Raw genomic sequence first — 21,416 nt, forward strand, 5'->3', positions numbered from 1 at the left:
AGAGAGTCTGGAGCCCTGATGAAAAAGGTAAAAAGAAAGCACCATGCCTATATTCTAAAAGTTACACGGAGGGGTTGCATGCGGTTCCCCAACTTACAATTCATTAAAATACAGGTAACGAGTATCTGCATGGAGGGAAACAGATCACCTGATTGCACCAGCAATAGTCCACATGGCGCGCTCGTGTTTCAACATATACTAAAAATGTTCAGGGGTCTTAAATTGCCGCTTTGGATTCTAGCATATGCATGACAGAGGGCACGATCTATGCAACACTTAAGTGTTAAAGGGCATGAATAATACACCATCTAATAAACGGTTAGAACACAGATATATGATTCCTCCTCCCCCCTCTACAGATAGCTAAAGAAATATTTCGAGCAGGAGTACTGGACCTCCGAACAAAAGCCTGTAAAGAACTACATTGAAAACGGACTGATAAAGAGAACAGGTATGAGCATACCGTGTAATTGGCAAGCATATACATTAATTGCCCCACACAAAAGACAGTACAGACACATGATTTTGTCTACTATTTATGCCTCCAGGAGAGACATCACCACTAAGATTGAGAGCCACCCTAGAGCCTCACAGCCTGTAGACCGAAATCGGCAGCAGGTAATGAGTAAACCTTATGGCTGTTGTCGAAGGTGAATACCTTATAATCAGATACACAAACCTAATTGGCTCTTCACTGTATTTCACCTGCAGTGTCCTACAAAAGGAAATCACATCAGCCCTGAGGAAGGCCATCTTTTAATCACCCAGGTCCAAATATGAAGGTCGAAACGAGTCAGCACATCTCTCATTCACCTCCCCACCGCACAAGGCCAAGAGTACCGCTTTAGCCTAAAGCAAAGAAAACGTTAAGAAACGATCAGGTCAACCAACTGATAGTGGTGTAAATACCGATAAGTCATTCAAAAGCGTTCTCTGACCTACACCCCCTTTTCATGGACCACACATAGAGACAGTATCGAGGATAAGTAGTCAACATCCCGGTACATGACTAGAATGTAGTAGGACCTTTTGATTCTTTCTAATAAATTGTTATCGTATCAATGTTTTCTGATTCAAGCACTGTATATAATTATTGCACTTTTTTGTATTGATGTATTAATATGCAAAAAATAAATGCATGTATTGTGTTTGAAGCACCAATACCAAAAACATAAGAAAAAAGTAAAAATCATTTTCTAATGAACGCTTGTAGTATATATTGATTATTCTTGTAAATAGATTCATTTTTTATTAGCTTGCTGACCCACTAAATAGAAAGCTTATAAGTAATTCAGTTCATTAGTTGAACTGCAGAGTAGGGAAGAGTTTCTCCCTTCTTTTGAAAGAAGATTTTGAATCCATGGTCCTAGAGGCAACCTGTTATATTTAATGTATATTAGATTCCAGCCTCTAGTTTCCTTAACTCAATCAATCCCCGTGATTTTGAAAACGGCTGCAACAAAACATCCGGATACTATGGGGCCTATTATGATGTTGGGAGGACACCGTCTCGGAGACGGGACCGACCAACCTCCAATTGGTGGTCCTGACCTCCTCATCATGATGCAACCGAACACTGTTTGGTCGCATACTCCCATTCTTCTATGGGAGTTCGTGTTACGGCCGTAAACCGGCCATAGCACAAGCTCTTATAGGAAAATAGGAGTGTGTTCATTCCTGCACCATGTGGCAGGAACCTCAGGAAGCCTGCCAAACGCTGCAGGGATGAACAGAGCGGGCCCCATGGGTGCCCGCTTGACCTCCAACCAGAGTCCGCAGTGGCAAAGGGGGCCCGCTAGGGGCCCCCATACTCGCTTTCTGATAGGTTTTCCATGTCAAAAAGCCCGACATTGTAAGCCTGCCAGAGACCGAGTATCGCAATCCCAAGGGCTGAAAGGCCGCCCTTTGGGATTAGGGGCCGGCCTCAGACTGGCCGACGGGGCTTGAGGAGCTTGTCGGAAGCCAGCTGGAATGACCGGGCAGTTCAATTTCCGACTGCCAGAATTATAATGCGACAGGAGGAAATTAAACCGAGATGCGGCACGGAAAGGCTCCGACCAATTGTCTGAGCCTTTCCGGGCGGCATCGTAATTGGCCCCAGAGTGTTTCCAGGCAGGCAGTTATTTCAGATGAATTGTTGGCAGCAGAGGAAAAGAATAGTAATGGAGATTTATTTGATGAGGAGCCAGCGGGGAGTACAGCAGGTGAAGTCGGAGTCGTGCGCACACACACGCTGCTAAAGGAAAACGCCCTGTCAGTTTAAGTCTATGCTCCAGAGGATTCTAAGGAGGCGTTATCAGGAACCGCGCTGAGTCAGCGCTGCCCACGAATCATGCAGTATGTACATCAGGCCAGCAAGGGGCAGTAGAGTGCTCACAAATGTCTGCCATCGTGAGTGCTCGTTTTCTGAATGTGCCCATATTTAAGAGTGCTGTAAAGCAGAGCGTTTTGCAATTAGAAGCTGGCTCTGCTGTGGAGAGAGCACTTTCAGCTTTCATTTGTTCAAACAAAGGGGAAATATTGAGTGCACATAAAGTTGATAAGTTGGTGAGAGGGGGATTTGTAGATAATACTGAGCTCTTACCAATAAAGGTAGGTGGGGAAATGCAGGCAGAGACTATGAGGTCAGACAGTGACTGTGCTATGGGGCAAGTTCAGGGTAAAGAGGACTTTTCTGTAGGTAGATGGGTGTGGGTTGATACGGAGGCTGAAGATGATCAAAGAAGCTTGAGTCAGTCAGGGCAGAGGACCACAGAACCTGCAAGGTGGGGGAAATCTGCGGGGCAACGGAGGGAGAATGCTGCATGAGATCAACAGATGTGGCGAATACCAGCCTGCTGGGTTTAAAACAACCTGGGATGACCGGCTCAAAGAGAGGGAGAGGTTTGGTGCAACCATCCTGATGACGAGGGAGAAGAAGACTTAGTTGATGCCGTCTCAAAGCTATAAAAAAGTTGATTGGAAAAATGTTGATGGTGGTGTGGGTGATGTGGAATGTCCAGGGGTGAGTAATGTGCACGACGAAGGGCAAATGGAGTGCAAATTATATGATGGGGATGAGGAGGAAGAATTGGAAGAGGGTGAAATACCAAGCTGGCGAGAATATAAAGAATTAAAAAGAGGAAAAAGAAAGGGGGGGATGCTAAATTTCCCCCCAAGAGTCATATATTGCAGGTTATGGAGTCACAATCTGAGAAGCTCGATAAAAGACGGGGTTTTAGGAGGACACAAGAGAAGAGCAAAAGTAGGCGCAATATCCAGACACAGCAAGCAGACGAAGAACAGGTGAGGCGCAATGGTGGTGCAGTTGGGAGGGGGTAACAAGAAAGAGCTGTACAAAAAGGTGTCTAAGGGACCAGGATTTATGTCAGTAAATGAAAGTGTTGGCACAGACCCTATCTCGGTGGATGTGGGACATAGGTAAGAAAGGCAAAGAGACAGGAGCAGGTAAGACTAACAAGGTGGGGGGGAACACTGACCATAGACCTAAGATGGTGACAGACAAAGAAGAAAAATCAAGGGGAGAAAAAGTAAAGAGTCAAAAAGAAGATTTGAAAAGACTGTCTTATATGGAGCTATCTATGCCCTTGGGAGCGCATTTGAGCAAAGCGATGAAAGAGAAAATTTGGAGGGTTTTGTAGATGTGTACAAATTATTACACAGAGAGATACAATCCAAAGAAGTATCCAGGGAAGCAAGCTTGGGAACTAGCGAAGAAAGAAGAGTTCCCACCACAATTGACACGTGGACCTCGGCATTTTTAATATTTGCCAGTGTCTACTGTGAAAAATATCCTGATAGGTCTGGGTCCATATTTAAATTTATAGATACCATTGGTAAGGCCATATGAAATTTGGGGGGTTCGCATGATTGCACTATGACGAGTTTTAGGCCTGTATGATGTTCATAACAGATAAACCATGAGGGAAATAGACAAGGAGTTATGGGTACAATGGATGTACTCACAGACGCCTCCCACGACAATGCACACTAAGTGGTTTAGCGAACCAACACCAGCCTTTTTTTCAGTAAGCCCCACTTTCCGAATTGGTGCTGCATTTGAAGCAGCAAGGTTGGGTTTCTCTCTCAATGAGGTAAATAGATTAAGACATTGGTCATCTGATTGCTGTCTTTGCTATATTAGGGGGACTGAGGAAGCTTAGCTTTTAAGTTGTTGTTAACACTTGTTTCTCATTTCAGGTTGTGTGGCATGACTGGCGGTGGCTTTCTTTTCAATTTAGATTGTCGGACACTCTTTCATTGAATGGGCTGCAAAGCGAGCTGAAAACTTCCTTTTGGAAAGAACCTGGGCTTTCACAATCATGAAATTCAGATTGATTGGTGGGGGATGGGAGGCATGAAATGGGACCAACTGTTAATGTGCTTGTCTAATCTGGTATGCCTGAGAGTGTGCCCAGATGTTTTACTTTTACATTTAGCTGAAAACAATCGTGTACAGTTGTCCGGGGTAGGTTTGATAAAGAAGATGAAAAAAGATCTTGATATGATTGGGAAGTCTTGGTCAGGGACAAAGATTTTGTTGACCGCTTTAGTGCCTAGACGAGTTTGGCGAGGTGCAGTAAAATTTATAGCAGTGAAAGAGCAAGACGAAAAGTCAAATGGGAAATGCATTGCTTTTGTAGGAATAGGGAAATAGCTTGGTTGGAGCGCAGTGACATCAAAAAAGAGGATTTCCAGTGTTTTAGGCAGGATGGTGTTCATCTTTCGTTTGTGGGCAAGGAATTGTATTTACTTGCAATGAGGGAAAAATTGGCCTTGACATTGACCCTTAAGTGGTGGTGTTAACAACTGTCAGGCTGTTTTGGCGACAGCCAGTTTTCAAGCTCAAAAATCAATTATTGCTGCTAGCTGTTGTGGCGACAGTTTTTAACGGCTATGAAGGGGTTCTTTTTTATTCAAGCAATTGGTGGGGGAAGGGGCAGGAAAAACGCATTGACATGTTTTTTTTCCTGGTGGCAAGAATGGAGGCGCTTGTGACAGGCCAGAAGGGTTGGGGGATTTGCAAAGTAGGCTTTGGCAAAGGGAACACAGATGAGTAAGGGTTGAGCCGCATGTGAAGGTCAGTGGATGAAAGAAAGGGTGTGAGAAGTTGGCCTGGTATATGCTGTCCATTAGTTATAGTGGGATCCTTGCACCAGTCCAAACAACCCCTTATTGATGATAGATTAAAGACAACCTTTATTGGAAGCTATCCTAGTGGTAGCTATGCAGAGCAGCCTTCAGGCTAAGTCTGGAAGGAATGTAAAGCAGCTTGTTTTACCAGTCTGTAATGTCTTGAGTGGCTAAATGAAAGGAGACCACACCAGGTATATATATAAAATATATGTATTTATTACTTAACCAACCACTCTAGTCTCTCACATAAATTACACTTCAAAATAACACAGTAAATTAGCACAATATGCGATAGACGCCTAGGGTCGAACCAAACCATAAATTAAAACCATATATTAAGAAAGTGGTACAAGAACCACGACTTGACTAGACACAAGGCCTAGAGCCTGTAGAATCGCTGGGACCCCAAGGAACCACCCAAGGTAGTGACACAGGGGATCCACGGAGGACGTGTGCAGTGTGCGAACACAGCTGCGGGACTCCGTTAGCTTCTATGGGGAAAGTCGTGGTTGGATTTGTAAAGTTAAAGGACACTTAGAAATGGACTAGGACCAAACCCTCTTGGACTTAGACAGTTCTAGGGTCAACACCCACGGGAGCACCGGAGTACTCGGGTTACCTCACCCAGGGAAGCCGGGTGCATAGGTGTCAAATGGTGTCGGGTCGCGTCGTCGTTTTCAATGGCAGGAGACTGAAAAGTGCTGATGCCGTGAAGAGGAGAAGTGTCCGAAGAGATTCAAGCCTGGATCGAAGATGTGAAGAACCTGAAAGCAGAGGGGACAGAGTCTGGGTCACTAGCCAGTGACCAGGGGCACGATAGATGAATGCCCACCGATGTCGGGTGTTTCAGGTGACGGAGGTGAAGCTTTACTCTTCAGCCACGAGGACCAGGAGGCGTCGAGGACAACCATGAGCTGGATTAGAGCTGTCCTATGAAGGATGTCAAGTGCTACAGCGTCGGTGCCCGGATTGGACACAACAAGCCTTGGCAACAGCAACCCACGGAGAAAGGAGAAAGATGCTTCGGTGCGGACCAGCAAGGTCCTGGGGACTCCCCAAGCAATGGAGAGTCGGGGCACGTCTGGAGCAACCAGGGAAGCCCAATGGAAGTAGAAGTTGCCTTCACAGTCGACGGACCAGGCATCGCGAAGGGACCTTGAGAGGAATCACAAATTGGCGGCCCATGGGTCACTCGGAGTGGGTAGGCCGACAATCTTCGATGGATTCACTGCTCGTGGTCTGGGCTACAAGTAACCCAATGCACAGCCTCAAGGGACGTCGAGAAGCTGATGCACTTGCAAATGTGCACGATGTCCAGGGGTTCCGGTTCCACGGTACCCATGAGGGCTGCGGGTCTCAGCTTTGCTGGGGACCCGGTTCGGCCTCGGGGAAGTCTGGAAATCCACCTCTGGTGTTGCAAAGTGTTCGGCGTCCAGCGGGAGCTTTAGAGATGCAGACCGGACAGATGCTTCTTTGGTGCCTGCCAAGCAGGGGAGTAACTTCTTTACCCCAAGGGAGATTCTTCAGTCATCTGGCGTTGAACAGATTGTCGAAGGTCCAGGATTCAGTTTCAGAGTTTCGTCCAGGAATATCTAAAGTCCCGTTGCCAGGGGTTCCTATCTTATACCCAAGGAAGGGGTTGGACTAACTCAGGGGACCCACCTATGGGAGGGTTTGGAAAGAGAGGTGGCTACACCCATTTCCTTTGCACTCTGAGTGCACCCACCCAGCCCCAATACACTAAAGCCTGTCTGGGAGGTGGTAACACCTCCCAGTGACAGGAAACCTATTGTCCAGGCCTCCCCTGCCAGAGTTTCGGTCAGCAGCAGGAGGCCAGACTTGTGTCTGTGCCTGCAGTATCCATTTTGTGAAGCTATGGCTCTTAAAATGGAACTGGGTAGCCCGGTGCTGTCATGTCTCTCCCTCTAGAAGGGTGGTATCATACTCCCACACCAGTTACTGATGTGGGGGTATGATTCCAAGGTGTTTGACACCAAACAAGACATGTTTCCGTGCAGCCAGTCCAAAGTTAGCATTTACCATTTGGTTATAATGCACTTAAGAGTATATGGTCAGGCTGCATCACAGACAACCCCGGAGAGGAGATTCCGAAGGCTGCAGAGGGGCTCTGCTCATGCATGGGCACCCTCTCGCACAAATCCAAGCACCCTGCCTTCAGGATTGATAAGGCCGGCCGTGGGGTGACTGATAGGTTTATATGTGCAGTGATAGGTGAGATATAGTGAACCTATATCTCTGTAAGAGGTGCATGCACCACCTTACCCAGGCTGCAGTAGCAGACCTGTGGTGTCATTTTGGAGGGCTTCCCAGGGGTGGCATAATACATGCTGCAGCCCCTGGTAGGCCTCTGGGGTACCTATGCCCTGGGTACATAGTATACCATATACAAGGGACTTATAAGGGCACCCCAGAATCCAATCTGTGGTGTACCTAAGGTACAGGGAATCCATTTATGAGAGAAAGCAGATAGGCTGGGGACCTGAACGACAGGTTCCCAGCCAAACTAAGTTAAAAACCATCAAAACACCAGGAAAAAAGTGGGGGCAAACATGTAGTCAGATTCCACCTTCCTACAAAGGGGATGGTGAAGATTGAAAGTTTTAAGAATGGTTTGTGATTTTTTCTTGTTGGGGGAGTTAGGATGTGTTTATTGTATGAGGGAGGTGATTAATTTCAAGTATTATCAAAGGTTTTAATGAGTTTCAGAACTGCATACTTGTCGTAATAAAGTACCCTTTAACTCTCACTTGGCCTGGTTTACTGCACCTTTTTGCCCGATGTGCTTTTATCCAGACATCAATCTTACATGGGTACATTTTAGCTAATGAGAGACATTTGAGGAAACGAACGAAATTTATGTTCGATGCCAGGAAAATCTGCAAATCTTAAAAGCAAACCTTGATGGGACGTTCAAGAACAACGAGCATCAATGGTCAGGGGTATTAGGACTTGTAGCAAATAGTCTAACTTAGCATATTCAGTTATCTGCACTGACCTGGGCATTTTATCACTGTAGATAAAGAGATAAATGCACATAAAATTGTTATTCAGGCATATAAACAACACAAGCGGTATTGTGGCAAAATCTGCCCAGACACATTTTCGTTTAATTAAGGCACGGAGCATGCGGCTGAATTTTGTTTTGGGCAAATCAATGTTAAATTCTGATTATGAGAACAGAACACACAAGGCTTGAAGGCACAGCTTTACCTCCTCCTCCCCACTGTCAACGGTGCATTTACATTGACCGGATGTGCCACTGTTACTCCAAGGCAAGGCAGATAGAGCTATGGTGCTGAAACTTCATCTTCTAACCTTTTGTAATAATATTTACATAGTGCTTTCTGCCCCATATGAGGCATTGCTATGATTACTTACCGGTAATCCCCATTACTCTTAGTCCTACTCGTCCTCGACCCAGTCATCACTAATGAGGTATTCCACAGACAGGAAACAAAACAGGAAACGCTTTTTAGGCTCCACCCACCCTCCCGTCAGGGGCTATAAGAACCTAGCCAACCAAAAGCACATCCTGACATACCAAGCAACAAAGGCCTGATCAGGGAGGGCGGGCGGGAAGTATGACTGGGTCGAGGACGAGTAGGACTAAGAGGAATGGGGATTACCGGTAAGTAATCATAGCATTACCTCTACGTCCCTCGTCCTCGACCCAGTCATCACTAATGAGGCATACCAAAGCACCCCCAGCAACAGGCCTTTGGCAAACCACACAGAAAACAGAGACCAAACATAAAGAGGCGTGAAGCAAAAGACAGTTTAATGAAAAACACAGAATCAGGGAGGTGTAACAACCTCCATAGCAAGCAACACACCACTACCAAAATTGGCCCGGTCAGACAGAGCACAATTCAGACGATAGTGCCGCACAAAAGTAGACTCAGAAGCCCACGTCCCAGCCCGACAGATCTCATCAAGAGAAACCCCATGAAAAGCAGCCCAGGAAGCAGAAACACCCCTAGTGGAACGGGCCTGCACACCAGACGGACAAGGCAAACCAGATCCCTGATAAGCCAAAGAAATAACAGACTTGATCCAGAGACCCAGAGTAAGCCGAGACGCAGCCTTACCCCGACCAGCCAAACCAAAAGTCACAAAAAGGGAGTCAGAAGAACGGAACCCCACAGACCGGGCAACATAAAGGGACAAAGCACGCCGCACATCCAAGAGTGACACAAACCCCGCCCCCCTTCCTCCCCCCCCCCCCCCCCCCCCCGAGAACGAATCTTGGGAACAAAACCGGGATCCAAAGAAAGGACCACCGCGTCATCCAAGAAACGCAAAAAGGGAGGAGAAGAAGAAGCAGGAACCACAGGAAGCCAGCACAGCCCAGCAGGACCAGCAACCAGGAACCAGAAGAGTCCAGGAAGCCCAGCAGCCCGACTCAATGAAGTCCCACGGAGGTCCAGCAGCTCCCCCAATGCCCAGCAGCGGAGGACACCACAGGACAACATGAAGCAGGTAAGTGCCCGGCACCCACCCCAGCGTCCCAGTCAGGTCCACCGACAGGAAACAAAACAGGATGTGCTTTTGGTTGGCTAGGTTCTTATAGCCCCTGACGGGAGGGTGGGTGGAGCCTAAAAAGCGTTTCCTGTTTTGTTTCCTGTCTGTGGAATACCTCATTAGTGATGACTGGGTCGAGGACGAGGGACGTACAGGTAATGAAGAGATTTGCGGTGAGTAGCACGCTACTTTGAAACTCAAAGTTAGTGGTAAATACATAGTAGATTAGTAATGCATGCTTCCAGGGCACAAGTCCTAAAAAAAGAAGTGGAATGACTAACCAACTTAGGCAGTATGTAAATGACATCATGGCGCGTGACACTGCACGTGGCTTCGCAGGATGTGACATCACAACCAATGACCTTACAGGAAGTGACATCACAAGAAGTGACATCAGATCTTAAGACCTCACACTATGTTTAGCAGGTCTAGCATGAGTGCTTTTGAGCGCATTACGAGATTTAACAAATGAGATTTTGCATCGGGTTGTGACAAAAAAGTAATGCAGACCCAAAGCAAAATCTGGACCTTAACATAAACATTTATTTTTTCTAAACTCTGCTAGGATGAAATCGATAACAAGAAGAAACATGGCATTCAATCTATTCTGCTCAATTGTAAGCAAAGTCTGCAATTCAAAATATCTTATGGGGTTAAGGCACTTGCTGTAGAGATCTTTGTGTGCCCAAAAAAACTCAGGAAATAATAATAATAATGGAAATATAACTCTGGAGGATAACTTATTTGCTGGAGGGATCTGTTTTATTCAGTCCCAGTTCTGGATCAAAGTAGCATAGAGCAGTAATATGTCTCCTGCAAAGCACATCATGCAATATGTAGATAACAGATTTTTATTTTATGTAGGTAGATAAATGGGTTACTGCTTTAACACCGAGATCCTTTTATTACTTGCAATTCATAAATTGTATTCCCTCTATTATAGCGCAGTGAGCTATGAAAGGCACGTGACTACAACACCTTGCAACCCTCACTGTCTTATGTAACACATCCTGTACATTAGTTTACACACATGATTTATTGTCAATATATAATGTGTACATGTGATGTAAAGCGCTTTGACACTCTGCACCCGGATGAGTAGCACTATTAAAGAAATAAAACAAAATAGTGGTATTATATTGTTATTTGCGTAAATACAGTGACAAACCAGCCCATCTGACATTTTTGCATGCATATCTCTTATATACAGGGACTGAATAAAGTCAAAAGCATGCCTTTAAAGTACTTTTTGAAGTAATAACCAGTTGTGTGCCTTTGCTTTTCCTCCATTGTGTTTGCATTTAGGCGTGAGGCTCCAGAGAGCTCTCAGCCAGGATACTCGAAGAAAAGGAGGCCTGATGGCCCTTTAACTTCGGCCTCTTTTTTCCGGCCCATATGGAATTCATAATAACAAAGCTCCAACCCCGCCTGCAAGTTGCTTGACTTGAAACGTGAGCCTTAATAGCTCGCCACATCACCGTCCTACTGTCTTCAGCGAATTACCAGCATTGTTTTACCCCCCTTCCTTTTGTTAGGTACATTAGCCCAATATAATTGTATCTGTATCTAGCAAATGACTTCCCAGGAGAAAGCCCCTCCTTCAAAGGCTGTTTCACTTACAATAAGTTGGAAGGAAATCGTATGGTCTGCATTCCCACTGGGATGTGGAGTTTCGCAGAGGGGACTCATCTCCAAGATGCTGTGCCTCCTTCTTACCCTTACTGTGGGCAGCGGTCTTGCTTTTGTGGGTCTCTGGCCGTTGCTTCATCACAGTCTGCATCTGATGATGGCAGGCAGCCCTAGTCGTCTGTGGTCTCCCTGAGGCCTGTCAACATTTGCTTTTCTTCTCACTAACAGTGGGCATGATCAGGCCCTGCTCCAACAGAAACTATATCCCTGTGACAGAGGGCAAGGCAGAAGACATCAGTTTTAGATCTAAAGTTCTTAATTTCTCAAGCTTCTTCTTCCTGTGCCAAACACATTTAAATGGGGAGAGTTCACTTCAGTGTTAGTATTTTTTTTTATAAGATTGTCACCCCTGTGCTTCTATTTCTCCCCTTTTTACTTTGTGCATTAGAGGCAGCTGAGCTTCTGCCTTCATCTGGACCTCATGCTACTCAAACCTGTGAGGCTGTGTCCTTGTATTTACCTGGTTCTACTCAGCTTAGGCTGTTGAGCACCTGGTTTTCTCTGCTTCTGCCTTCAGTTCTGCTTCATCTAGCCTGGAGGGCTTTAGAATTATGACCTTTTACCCCCCCGTGACCCCTTCCCACAAGCATGTGTCTCTTCACGCTTATCATATTTGTTATATCAACAGATTGTCTACAGAAGGGAGTTTCCATTAACCCTGGGGGAGTAAATCAAGAATGGTAGAGAGTCTGTAACTTCCGTGGACATCAAAGCCCGCTCTGACATGGTGGTTTGATCTGAAGCAATCTGGTTAAGTAAGGTCAGTTTTGTTTAGAATTGAGTTGATTTCGCTTTAGAAGTATGATAGCAGTGAATCAAGTTCTTCAGTTGTAACTGAGTATCCCTTTGGCAGACCAAGTTCTTGGGGCCGCATGGCAAGCAGTGGCTAAAGGGTCTCTACTGGGTGAGTGAAGGTTGCTGCCTTTAATGTCCAGAGGTCCGTCCTAATATGGCTCTGCCCCTTCAGCACTTAACTCTCAACAGCAGGGGGCGTGGCCGGCAAGATGGCCGAGCACCAGCACTAACAGTGCTACCTGCCCAAAACTTACATCCAACAAAATCCTGCCGATCCCAGGCACCAAGGATGGGCGCAGCCCCGCATGAAGACCAAGCTCCTCCAACTGGGGTGATCCACGGCCTTGGCTGGAACTGGCGATTTCCGTGGTTGTGTACTGCCTGAGAGGTGCCTGCTGCCCGAAAGACACTAGCCCCCACCCCCCGGCCTCAGTAAAGTGGGAGCGACAGTCAAGCTGGAGAATGTCATATGACCACCACTGGGGAGGCCGAGAGCAGGGGCCTTCATCTCTGAGGCCTGGTTGTCAGGGGTGAACCAAGGGACTTGGCTGATCGTCTGTGGGGTAGAAAGCTTTGCGCCACAATTCCCAAGGATCGGAAGCCCCACCTGGATACTGTAACGGGGGCTGCCAGCGGAATATGTGCTAGAGTGAGACCCCTGACTCCAATATGCCCTCTCTGCCGCCAATGCGCTTATTGGCGGGATGGGGGTCTGCTATATCTGGAACTGGTCTCCCCCATCCTCAGCCGAGGAGATTGCATCTCAGCTGTTGGTCTGCATCCTGGGCCCTAAAGGAGCTCCGTGATCCAGATGACATTGCCCACACACTGTCCTGAAGCAACAAGGTGAGACAGCTGGTGGGAAAGACCCCACATGGGGGTATCTGGTCTCACGGAGGGCATCTCCTAGCGCAACTTGCACAGGCATGCTGACAAGCTACTCGGGCGCGCAACCTCCACAAATGCAGAATGGAGCACAGAGTTACACTTGGGAGTCCGGAGCTTTGAGCCAACCACGTACCGAGTCCCACTGGAGGAGTGCAACAGAGCCAGGTACAGCTGGTCCCCCATTGTGGAAGTCTGAGAGTAGCTATCGTGTTCACTGCACAAGTTGCACGGCAGCGCCCCAGGGGCTCTGATTTTCGGGCAGTCCACAACAGCACTAATTGAGAGGCACCCCCCGCTGTCACGCAATGGCTCACTTGAGTGAGGGGGCTGGACGTCAGTGTTGGTTGGGGGGACCCGGTGCCCCATTGCGAGATACAACCATCACTGTAGTGACCGGTGCCTAGTTCTCTCTCCGTGTACACACCAATGCTCTTACTCATAGCGCAGGAAGGCAAGAACCAAGCACCCAGGGGGGGCACAACAAAAATGGACCAGTATACTGCCCAGGGGACAGTCGCAGGCTTGCACATAAAGGACAATGAACAGCCGCGGGCCACACAGGAACCAATGGAGTCCCAGATACTGGCAGCCATTGAGACATCAATGTTGTGGTGCAGGCAAAGATTGAGGCCATGGCTGTAGATGTCAACCTGCTGCTCATGGACCTGTGTAAGGTAGCTGAGAGGTCAGCTGAAACTGAACAGCAGGTGTCTATGATGTAAGAGGAAGTCACTGAGCTGAAGGTCAAAGTGTCTGCACACAGGTACCAGGCACAGTCACTGGAGGCACATACAGAGGACACAGAGGGTTGGTCTCGTAGATGCAATTTGCGTTTTTGGGGGTTTCCTGAGGGGAGTGCTCCTGAGACGTACCTGGAGGACTCGATCAAAACATCTACACCGTCTGTGAAACTGTCACAACTCTTTACAGTATTGAGGGCACACCGGTAGCTGCGCCCCTGCTGTGTCTGGGAGCCCACCGTGCACAGTAATTGCAAAGATCATAAACTACAGGGACCGGGACTCAATCCTGCATCAGGTGCATCGCAAAGAGGATCCCTCCTTCTAGAATCACACTATACATATTTTTCTGGACTACACCAGAGTGGTCCAAACACAATCAGTCCTTTAGTGGGGTTAAGCAAAAACTTAACCCCTTCGCTGCTGCGGACATTCCGCTGCAGCGCTGGGGGGGGCAGGGGGGCAGCGCGGTGGGCCTGTGCTCATGACGGAGCCGCTCCGTCATGAGCCACAGTTGAGCTGTGCTCATGACGGAACGGTTCCGTCATGACTCCGCCCATTTGCGTTGTCCCCTCGCACAGGCGGGGAAACAGCGCCGCGCAGGCGGAGCAGCCGCCAACAGGATTGTCATGACGGAACCGTTCCGTCATGAGCACACGGCAACCGTGGCTCATGACGGAACGGTTCCGTCATGAGCGGGGAAGGGGTTAAAGATATGGGCCTCACTTACATGCCACTTTATCCAGCGAAACTAAAAGTGCTGCACAAAGACAATTCTCATTTCTTCTCACCTCCGGAACAAGCCTGGGACTGGTTGGAGATCGGAGGTGCTGACCGAATTCCGACGAGGATGTCCGGGACTACTACCGGAGGAGCCTGGATGGGCTGGAAGTCAGTTACTGAATTAACCCAGAAAAGCAAGCATAGGCGACGTTCCGCATCAGGAACTAAGGTGGTGGTCCGACGAGATGGTATTTTAGAACTGGAACTGCAGCAACAGGGTGTAGAGGCAGCCAGGGCACTGGCGGAGTCCGTTACTTCTCCTGAGCCCTCAGAAGCTGGCTCGGATGTAGTGGAGGACAAACAGCTCACGGAGTGGAAGACTGCCATGGATTGATGGAGGCTGCATTCGGAAGCTGCTGCTGCTCCAGATGATAGTTGAGAGTTCTGGGTGAATCGGATGGCAAGCCTGGGCTAGCTGCCCAGCTTCATATCTGCACGCCCTCTCCTTCCTGTATCTGGGTGGAGGCACACTTACTGAAAGGTCCATTTGGGGCTGCCTTGCTAGCCTGCTTCTGCACATTTCCATGGGTCACTGGCAGCAGTCGAGCAGGCAGGAAAGACAATCCCCACAAAATGTTTCATCTTGGCACAGAATAGGTAGGCCTTGTGAAGCAGATTCTCCACGATCGATTTGGCCATGCAGAGGTTGTTCTTCCTGCATTGTGGATCATCTTCTTGTGGGGCAGCCATGCATCACCAGACAACACAGCCATACACAGTCCGATCTTCTGGGCAATACAGTCACACATTCATCTTCCTCTAGGCAAGACAGCCATGCACTGGAAGATTTTCTTCTGAGTGCTAGAGCCATGCACAGACTGGTCTTCTTCTGGGCAATGTGGCCAAGCACAAGCTGATTCAGACCCAGATCATAACCTACATTAGGCTTTGGTGATTCAGAAAGAATCATCACAGTTCTCACCAGTAACTGCTTCCTGAGAAACTGCTGGCTCGCAGGCACCAGGGTAGACAGCTCACTCTCTGCTGCCGTCTTCTGTAAGTCACATCAGCAGCATTAACTCGGTGTACCTCTAACCTCCTGGACAGTAACTCTTCCTGCAGGATTGCCAGGCATCTTCCTTCTCTCAGCAGGCAAGATGGTGCTTCAAGACAGGTAAAATGTTCTTCCAGCATGGAGTCAGACTCACCCATGGGAAGCTGGCTGTCAGCAGACAACAGTTCTGGCTGTAAAGCAGCGCTCTGTGAAACATTCACACTTACTTGGCTATAGAGTACTCCGAGGTGGAAGAACAAGGGATGTACTTGAGGCCCCACTTTTATACAGCAAAAAAAAAACAGAATATGTGTATCTATCGTTAGAACCAGGTTGAGTGATTCAACTTTCATGTCTCCTTTCCAGGCTGCTCTCCAGACACAACCTGTGTGTAGCGTTTCTCTACAAATAGGTGATCTTTATAAGTGAGTTCTGATGTTTTTTACATCTTGAGCATGGAAATGCGGCATGTTACTTTTTTGATAAAATGTTTGGATTTTACTACTTGCATTCATCAGGATTGGTTTTCCATTAAATACTTGGGCGAGCTTGAGCATATTTTATTTATAGGAGTGTATTGTAGTCTTTCAAGATTATAGTCAGGTTTAAAGTTGCAAAAGCCTCTGTCACTGAATCCAAAAATTCAGGGCTGCTGATAAAAGAATGATGGCCGCTACCACTGAAGCTGAATTCTCAAACACTACTACAAATAGTAGTAGATTAGACCTTCCTATAAAATAGTAAGAGTTCTTGGATTTCTTGCTGTAATTGTCATGAGGTGGAAGTATGGGTCAGTCCATCTCTTCTGCCATAGAGGTTGTTAGGAAAGGACAACTCCTTCCGGAAGCCACACTGTCTGCCCCCAGCGTAACACAGATTACCAAGAGGATGCCCTCTAGAAAGCACTGCAAGACAGTGTCGGGCTGATAAGCCCAAAAACACACAAAAGCAGAGGTGTAAGGTCTCAATTGTAGGACAGTTCTTGCAAGGCCTAAGTTTGAGTTCTAGGTAAGATAAGGACTGGAGCACATCTGGAACTGGCAGGTCTGCAAAGCTGAAGTTCGCAAGCTACAGAGCTGATGTTTCCAGAAATGGAGCAGAGCCGGATCTTGCAGGACTGGAGAAGAGCTGGAAGGATTGAAGTAGAGCTGTGAGGGCTAGAGTGGAGAAGGAGGTGGAGGGGCTGGAGCAGAGCTGATGTGAGCAGGGCTTGGGGAAAAGCTGGAGTTGGCAGAACTGGAGCAGAGCAAGAGCGAAAAATCCAACAGCAAGAGAAGGCCAGTGGAGCTGTGACACCCTGGCACACTGATTAGTGGCCTTTTATATAATTGTAGAACAGTACCACTATGACAGGAAGGGGCTACTCCCTGAAGAGGAACCACATAGCAGAAGGGGTTGGTCTCTGAAATTGACATACTGAAACGTTGTCCATTTTTTATTTTTTTTTAAATAACTTTTTATTAACAACGAGATATGCAGCAATACAGCAATCGTGACACATACATAGCACCTTCATAGACGTAATACACGTTGGGCATTTGAGACAATAAGCAGTACATCAAGGGCATTTAGGGCAGAGACTCAGCAAGCAGCGACACATTAGAGAGGTGATCCCCGGAACAGTTTAGGACCAGGGGGGTCCCTTCACACGGTACCTCGGCAAGGTTTCTCCAAGCATTCAGGTCAATGCACCCACTTCCAGATTGTCTAGTATGGCCTGTCTCTCTCGTCGGAGTTCTATTGTGGGAGAAATGCAAATGTCCCCCGATACTTATTCCATCGTCCCCATTTGTGATCCCATTTTTTGGGGCAGCCTCGACCCTTATAGACTGTTTTCTCCGCCACCATCGATAGATCCATATCATTGGCCCATGCGCGCAGCGATGGCACAGTAGCTACCCCCCACTTCTGGGCAATATTTCTTTTAGCTATGGCCCAATCCAACGTCGCCCACTCCTGCTCTGCCAGGGTAAGGTCCGTAGCATCCCACACATTTAGGAGGCACAGCTGTGGGGAGGGGGCGACCACCTTCCCGATGGCCCTCGCCATCTGCCGAGTGCCTTCTATCCAAAAGTGGTGTACGGGGTGCAGGCCCACAAGATATGTGTAAATGTGCCTACTTGATGACAATTTCGCAGGCAGAGCTCATCGGTACGCCTACCTAATTTACACAGCAGGGTTGCATCAAAGTACACTCGATGCAGAACTTTGAGCTGAACCAGCCGGAGCCGCATTGGTATCGCCACCTCCCGAGGGGAGGCCAGCGCATCCCTCCATTCTTCGTCAGACAAGTCGCCCACCTCTGTTTCCCACCTGGCCCGTACCTTCTGCATTGTGTCAGTGCGATTATTAATTAACTTTTTATATGTTAAGGAGATAGCCCTACGGTCCATAGGATCTAGCAACAACCTGTCTTCCAAAGGCGAGTAATCTGGAAGGGGAGTACCAGCGGGTAGGGCGCGGTCAATAGCATGGCTTATTTGTAGATAGCGAAAGTGCTCAGAGGGTGCAAGTTGGTACTTAAGTTGAAGCTCTTCGAAGGTCGCCTTCTTACCTTTACCCCACACGTCCCCCACCCTAGAGATGCCAATAAGATCCCATTTATCGAATCCTACGCAGGAGCTCAGCCGGCCCAGACAGTCAGGTTCCCAGAGTGGGGTGGCCTTAGTCAGCCGTCCGTACCATCCCATACGCCTCTGGAGTAGATGCCAAATTTCCACCGTTCTGGCCGTGGGGCCAGTCAAGCCTAGTTTCTTAGGGTTGAAGTACAGCGCTCGGTTGTACCCTCCCTTCCCCATGAGCCAGTGGTCCATCCGGAAGCTTGGGTCGTCATGTGACCCGAACACCCACTGGTTAATCGCAATCAATTGCGTCGCTTGGTAATAAAGGCGTAAATCCGGCAGACCAATCCCACCGTCATACCAGCCCATGGCCATTTTTGATGGCCATCTTGCAATCAAGTCTGTGCTTTGTGTCCATCTTGAAATGGATTTTCATTAATGAAAAGTTGAAATTACACGTTCCACTTGCAACCATAACGATAAGTTATTAGAGAACACACTGGATAAAAGGCTCTAATAACAGTAACTCTAACCAATTACTTTTGAAGATCTGTGATGCTAAAAGACTACAGGTATTTGTAATTGTGCAGACTTGCCTTATGTGAGCAGTTGATCCATCAAGATAAAGAAAGTGTTTTATCGATCTAATAGGAAGGTGATCACAGTATCATGTGTGCAATATGCCTATTGTCATTATTCACATTAAAGCAAGCATACAAATTCGTTATGCAATTCTGCCAACAATTTGTTCTTGAATCTTATGAGATCGCATTGCATTGTGTTAAAACAAATTTCAAAAGCTCAGGAACATCTGGGGTCTCTAAGCGGGAGTCTAGGCCGCCTTAATTAAGTGCACTGATAATGTCACATCATGTTACACACTCTTAAAGACAGGTTGTTAGAAGACTGTAGTGCTCCAACCATCACATACACTGGTTTAGTAAACAGGAATATTTATTTCAGTGACCTCCAGCCAACAGGTGCAGTTTTCTCATCCTTGTCCTTCAACTGCATTGTAGAAATCTCAATAGGTGTTCCAAGAGTCATCCAGAATACTGGGGTAAAGACTAGTCTATAGATATCCAGTGGCAAAGCCATACATATCCCTACTTTTGTAAGTTATATCAACATATTTTTATAAATAAATAAAACATTTCTGTAAATAAACAACAATTTCTTATAAATATAGGAGTGTACTATGATATAAATACTGTTAGGTACAAAATTACATAATTTACGACTATATAGAACATTATATAACACCGAATACCAGTGTAGTGTATTAGAAATGTTCATTACACCAGATATTGTATTAACAAGTTATTCAACCCCCACCCCATCTGCTTGGTACTTTGCATATACTTCCAAATCTCCACCACCTTCCATTTTCTAAGATAACCACTTTGGTTGAGCCTGATTCACAAAGGTAAACTTAGACCTGAAGTCTAAGTTTAAACCGGAAGTCTAAACTTGGACTTCAGGTCTTAAGTTAGGCTTCAGGTCTAAGTTTCTGTGAATTGGGCTCTTTATCCTGAACAATGACACCCTTGAAGGGTCCTAAATATTTATTGTCTTCCTTTCCTTCCATTCTTCTTTTTTAGTGATTGCCCAATCGGCAACTTTAAAGTGGATCGCTTTATCTCCCATCATAGCATTGCATACCCTTGGGGGATTCTTCTGTTTCTCCTTCACAGATTGCTTGATATTGTCTCTATCATCCCAAACTTGTTTATGTTTTATTCAGAAACATAAGGGATGATTCCTTAGTGGTTGGCATTCTTCCTTTTAATGATAGGAATGATGAGATCCCAGTCAATGAGTGAGGAGTCACTAGATAGGCCCACATCATTATTTCTGATTCTCTTTCCTGAAAAAGCCCACTAGTTTTAGACAACTAAATGTTCTCTGCTATTTATCGCTCATGATTTAGCCTAGTCTGGCTGAGAATTCCTCCTTTTTCTCTAAAAAAAAAATATTGTACTGTGTTTTCAGACAAAATTGTCTTAGATATATATCCCTCCAAAAACATATTATCTAAAAGTAATATTATAGTGTGTGTATCTTAATTGCCGACAGCCTTTATCATAAATCACTTGGTATGTTAGTCTATCATGATTAAAATAAATCTATTTCCTCAGCCTATAATGTCTCACAGTCCTATGAAATCAATCACCAGTTTCTCCCATTGCCACCATAGAACTCTACACAATTCAAATGTGGTTGCCTTATCACTGTTGTCTTATTCCTATTAACACAAGCTTAACAATTTTTCCCTCACCTCCTCTACATTGGTTATCTATGTTAGGCCACCAGAAAAACTACTTCAATCTTCTCTTTGTCATATTCCATAGTGGATGATCCTCATGGACGGATCGGATTAGCCTTATATGTTATCCTACAGGAGGAATTATTTGATCATGCCTTTAATGTGTCCTCATCAACACACTTAGTCCATCTTTTATATTATGAAATTCCTTTACTTCAAATTCTAACTTATTTAGCTCCGTCCAGCCTATCACAACCTTTTCTTTTACCTTGCCCTGAGCTTAGTCCCAATTTACTTCCTAGCACCCATTCTCCTTCACTTTGTGCCTACTCCACATCCCTCAATATTATTAGCTCTCCTCCCTCTCCATTATTTTCTTCTTCCCCCTCAATTGGTAAACCCGGTCCACTAAAACAGTTTTTACAAACTTCCCTCATTTCAAAATTATACTCGGTCACTAATAATAACCATCTAGGGATCCTCAGTGTTACATTTCTTTCTGATTACCTTCCAAAATAATGGCATGCCCAAGTGATTTCTGGACAGTTCTGGTGATTAAAGGTACCCTTCTGTGGTGGCAAGCTCCTTAAGGAGTAACAAATGATGTCAAATGCTTGAATTCATCATGCAAGCTTATTTGGAGGTTGTTGGTTTACCCAGATGTTCTTATTGAGCCCTCGAATATCAACATATGATCAAATGTAATCCCATCCTTGTCGCCAAATTGTGTAGCGCTCAAACCATAACATACATTGGTTTATTAAACAAGAGTCTTTATTACAGCAACCTCCAGCCAACAGCTCAAGCATCTGCATCCTTGGCCATCAGCAGCCTTGCAGAATTCTCATTAGGCATTCAAAGAGTCATTCAGAATTCTGGTGGAAACACTCTATGAGCATCTAGGGACAACTCTACATATCTCTCCCTTTTATAAGTAATAACAATGACCTCTAGAACGAGTAAGTAAAGTAGGAAAATGTATGTGACTAGGTGAGTGTAAGTGGTTCTAGTAACCCTTCATG

The 21,416-nt window shown here is 46.4% G+C and overlaps 1 protein-coding gene across 5 annotated transcripts in view; it reads right to left on the bottom strand.

Moving 5' to 3' along the window:
* BEND2 (BEN domain containing 2) overlaps window positions 1–21,416 on the bottom strand; it is a 354,255-nt gene that overhangs the window by 186,645 nt on the left and 146,194 nt on the right. The gene's annotated exons all lie outside the window — the stretch shown is intronic.

This window comes from Triturus cristatus, chromosome 8, assembly GCF_964204655.1.
Source record: "Triturus cristatus chromosome 8, aTriCri1.1, whole genome shotgun sequence".
Taxonomy (NCBI): domain Eukaryota; kingdom Metazoa; phylum Chordata; class Amphibia; order Caudata; family Salamandridae; genus Triturus; species Triturus cristatus.